At 37.0% G+C, this 5,257-nt stretch overlaps 1 long non-coding RNA gene across 1 annotated transcript; it reads left to right on the top strand.

The window, feature by feature from the left end:
• Nucleotides 1-1,162: 1,162 nt before the first annotated feature.
• LOC136828391 (uncharacterized) lies at nt 1,163-2,429 on the top strand. The gene is made up of 3 exons (XR_010850028.1): nt 1,163-1,286; nt 1,860-2,017; nt 2,166-2,429. It is a non-coding gene; the product is annotated as an uncharacterized lncRNA (long non-coding RNA).
• Nucleotides 2,430-5,257: the final 2,828 nt, after the last annotated feature.

Genomic DNA, 5,257 nt, shown 5'->3' on the forward strand with positions numbered 1-5,257 from the left:
TGTTAGGAGAGGGTGGAAAGTCAGATGGAAGAAGGAAAAAATGAACGGAGGTGCAATAGGAATGATATAGAGGTTGCAGCTAGGGACTGAAGGGACGCTGCAAAGAACCTTGAGTATTGAGCTCTAGTGGAACACCTGAAAAGCCTCTCCCTTCCATCTGTGTAATAGATTATCAGGCGATTGTCGAAACAGAGCCATGGAAACTTAATTAAATCTTCAGTTTTTATGCCAATTTTAGCTAAATTTTAATTCAAGTTATTAGAGGTTTGACTGCAAATCACAACACTAAAATATAATATATTAACAATAGTAAAGAAACCCACGTCAACATTTTGTAAATCGTTTTGATTAATAAAAATACCATTTCTTGATCTGAGAGTCAAATGCCGGACTACAACCACAGTCAGGAAAGGATTGATCATATCTGGAGAAATGACAATAACGTGTTATCGTATACCTTGTTCAGGGGTGATCAAGATTTTAGTTTTGTTCATTAACTTTTTCTCTCTCTCTCTCTCTCTCTCTCTTTGGGCTTTGTTTTTACATTATAGATCTATCTGGTTACAAAGCTGCAGACAGAGTATAAATGGTTTTAATTATTAATCTTGCCTTCTCTTATAGGCCTATGCTGGAAATGACCTCGTTTGTTGGTTTGCTTGTTAATTATTGCTTCTGCTTGTTTTTGCCAATTACGTCAAGTTATCATAAACAACAAAGAATAAAAGAGTCGATGAATAAAGGAAAATAAGTACAATAAATAATCAGTTAGGTCTTCTGCCTAGGCACATCTTACTCTTGAGTGTACGTGAGCTGAGAAATAGTTCAAATACGATTGCTATAGGCCTAGAGAGTAGGAAAGCACTCGGGGAAATCTGGGTAATTTCCCATAGGATAGGCCTAAACCTTGGGCCTAAAACCATACAGTAAGTGTCCCATAATGCTTTCGGTCCTGGCAAGCGGTGAATCCCCCTAACAGGTGCCAATATTTGAATACATTTTAGGTAATTCTAAAAAAAAATTCGGAAGTAATTGCTTTGTTCATTACAAATGACGCATAACTCTTATAATGGCGTTTTACATTACTTAGATTACAAAGCATGTTTTCTCAAATACTTCCTGGTTTAAAAAAAACGTAATTGGTAACTGGGAGCAACCGTCTGCTGAATATATACTGGCCATGATGGGACACAACAACAACGGACACAGCGTGACAGTCTGACAGAAGCGACTCAGGCAGGTGCACACAGACCACAGTCTCAGCCATCATGTTTATTGTCAAGGCTGTTGTAAGTATTTGCATCTATCATTCATTTAACATGGTTGTTAGAATTTTATATATATATATATATATATATATATATATATATATATATATATATATATATATATATATATATATATATATATATAAAAAAGATAAATACTAGTACCTCATACTTTGCTGAAAATATTTAAGCATTTGCTTAACCATTCTTTATTTTATCTGCATTTGCGTTTTGTTGTATTAACCACAGAATCCTTAAGCTAATTTTTTGGTATTTTTGTACTAGAAAGTAGAATCAATTGGCTCTTCATCATTTTAATAATCATATATGGAACTCTGTTTATTATTGGTCTTAAAGTCACTGTTAGATATGAAACTGAGAAAATGTTCCAATGCATCATTCTAAACTCGGTTTAGGCTTCATTCGATAACTGTTTCAATAATATATATTTTATTATATATATATATATATATATATATATATATATATATATATATATATATATATATATATATATATATATATATATATATGTACACATTAAAATATAACGATTTGCAATTTTCTAATACAATATGTACCTATCTCGCAAAGGTCCTCGTTCTTGCTATGTTGGCCTTGGTGTACGTGGCTGCCGCTCATCCCGGTTTCGGTTACGGGTCATATGGTCATGGCTACGGACATGGCCACTTTGCGCCTTACGGACACGGACACGGGCACGGGTCATACGGATATGGAGATTTTGGATACAGGTATATGGAAAGAATTCCTTTCTAAGTCTTATTAGTTCATTTCTTCTACAAATGTTATATCAAATTCTACATGAATGGAAAGTCGTATCTTTATTTAATATTAAATAATTTTGAATGATTTTAATCCTTTTTTAACGTTTATTTTCAGCCCATTCTACAACCAATACTCATTCTACAACCATGGACACCATTGAGGAGTGGCACCGTATAGGTCTAGGATAGTTCCCCTTTCTGAACTACATACACTGCCACCCGTTCTCCGTTTCATTTTCTTATTTGAGAAATGTAGACAATGAGGAAATGAAATTAATAGAATGAAGAAACTTAGTTGGCAAAATTAGTAAATGAAAAGTGGCAGAATATGTCTGTTTTTGTATTGAAGATATTTAATAAACATTGATTTTTAAATCCACAGTTTTTTTTTATTGTGGTTCTGTCCTTCATTATAATATTGTGTTGGAGACAAAATTCATGTGGTTATTTTCCTATCAGTCATGTTATTTTTTATTGTAGTAATCATCATTTACGAATTGTCGAAATATGTATAGTTGACTGTTGTTAGAGAGAGAGAGAGAGAGAGGTGTGGGGTTGGCCGGCGGGGTGTTCTAATCTTGTTTTAAAGAGTATTGAACTAAAAGTATGTACTGTGTTACCTTTTTTTAAACCGAGCGAATAAGCATATAAATTTATTCTGCATTTACTAAAACCTTTTGACATATTATTATTACTATATTGTTGAAACAAAAAAGTATTCAGCTTATACAGCTGTCTCAACTTTTCTTAACATGGGCCAATTCTCATCAGCAGGTGGATGACACAATTACTTCCCAAAGAACATGGAAAGATCAGTATTGTTTTCTTTTATTAAATTTTACATTGTGTATTTATTAAATCGTAAACCCGCTCCCCTGCTATATTTAGAGGGTTTAGGGTTAGCGGAAGTCGTGGCGAGTCGAACTGTCATTGGCAATTCTACCCACTGTCTTCCTCTCGTTGCAAATTACCGCCTTTGTGTGCTTCGGAGCGCGAAAGCTAATAAATAAACAACGAAAGCAATACGTCCTTCCATGTCCTTTGGTAGTTTATTATGTCATCTACTTGCTGACGAGAAGAATATAATAACAATTGAGAAAATTCTGTATACGCGGAATGCAGTTGAAACTGCAGTTGTTTTCCATAACACTGGCCTAAAAGAGGGACGTCTTCCATATCGTCATTATTATTTAATTGAACCTCCATTTCTTCAGTACTGACATAGGTTTAAATAATGTATTTCTACATATAGGAATTACATGAAACGTCAGTACTTTGTCAATTTTCATATTCAAATTGATTGATTCTGTTCAGTGAGCCCAACCGTGGCCCAGCCTTAAGCGGCTAGTGAAAGGCCGAGATTTCTTTCCCTCAGCACTTGCTCCACTTGCCCAGGGAACACGCAGTTTCTCCAAGCAAATGCCAATTCAATTGTTTTATTAAGTTAAATATATCTTAGTTTAACCAGACCACTGAGCTGATTAACAGCTCTCCTAGGGCTGGCCCGAAGGATTAGATTTATTTTACGTGGCTAAGAACCAATTGGTTACCTAGCAACGGGACCTACAGCTTATTGTGGAATCCGAACCACATTATAGCGAGAAATGAATTTCTATCACCAGAAATGAATTCCTCTTATTCTTCATTGGCCGGTCAGAGATTCGAACTCGCGGCCAACAGAGTGGTAGCTGAGAACGGAACCCTCTCACCCAACGAGGAACGAAATTATTTTATTAATCACTGCTTGACGAAATGAACTTTGCTGGATGAAATTTAATAAAGAAATTACTGCTAGTCCTGTCTGCATTTGTTTACATTCAGTGAAGGCCTGGACTCTGGAACTCCTGCTCGTGCTTGTGTTTACTTAAGGAAAAAATAAGTGCAGTGGAAAAATTAAGCTTGAAGCATCATTAATAGGGAAAAATACAGTCTTGTGAAACCCTAAATATCCATGGTATAAAAAATAATGCTAAAGAAACATCTAGGCCTATACTGATGTAGCACAGGAGCCAACAGCAGCATTTCTAGAGACAGCTGGAATGTGTGTAGGTATGTTTATGAATACAATATTTATACTGTATGTAGTCTGAAGTGAATTACGATATTTTGGGGCCTAGTTTTGTCCATATTAAGTTTGGCCATGTGAACTGGTTGATGGTTTCTCCACAATTCTCTCTCGATGAAACAGCCGATTGTGTAATAGATTTCGTGACCATCTCATAGAAATGTGCTCACGGAAATGCCGCTTGCTGCGTGAAATTTCACCCTGTAATAGAGGTCATACTTCTACATCAGTCTTCTAAGTAAGAGCCTGTGCCATCACAAGGGTTGCTTAATCTAAAACTAATGCTTGAGTCACACATTAGCGATTCAAGACTGTGACCGTTGTAATGGCTGGGTTTGGCGACCAGTCTCGGTTCATCGCAGGCCTTGGGCCTCAAAAAAAAAAAATCAGCTGATTACTACACCATGACGTCATATGTGCTGCGTGATGAACCGTTTACGACAGCATTGTGCACGTTGAGATGAGATTATAGTATATGTAGTCATACACCCAAGTTGCCAATGACTTAGGCCACGCCCACATTTAACGGTTTTTACAGGACAGCGACTTCCGTGAAGGCATCACGATTCATGACGATTTAATTGCGACAGACTCATGTCACATGTTGACAGACGCAACGGCACCGTTATGTGTCGTGAACATGGATGCCACCATATATATAATGCCAGGTGAACTCGGCACCTGCCATTCCTATTGCAGCCGCAGACAGAGCAAGAAGATGGAGGACATGGATTTGCTGAACCTCATATCTGAGAACCTAGGTAATCCGGAATTAGTAGAATGTATTTTGGGTTTTTGCGATGCCATGTTGCAGTTAAGAATTAATGTTAAGTGCTTGCAGGAACGAAAACGCAAGAAGCAAAGAAAACCTAGAAGATGCTGGGTCTGGCCCTACTTACAAAGATGACAGGAGAAAGGTTACTATGACAACTTGATGAAAGAATTAGCAACTGAACCCCAGGACTGTACAGGAATTTTACCAGGAATATGGAGGAGCTTTTCAATGAAATTGTGGAACGGGTCACACCCTACATAAAGAAGACCCTCACTCTGGAGAAGACCCATTGAGCCAGGCCTGCATGTTGCAGTTACCCTTCGTTTCCTTGCAACTGGAGAATCCTACAAGTGCCTGTCCTACCAAT

This window comes from Macrobrachium rosenbergii, chromosome 3 (genome assembly GCF_040412425.1).
Source record: "Macrobrachium rosenbergii isolate ZJJX-2024 chromosome 3, ASM4041242v1, whole genome shotgun sequence".
In the NCBI taxonomy this organism is placed as follows: domain Eukaryota; kingdom Metazoa; phylum Arthropoda; class Malacostraca; order Decapoda; family Palaemonidae; genus Macrobrachium; species Macrobrachium rosenbergii.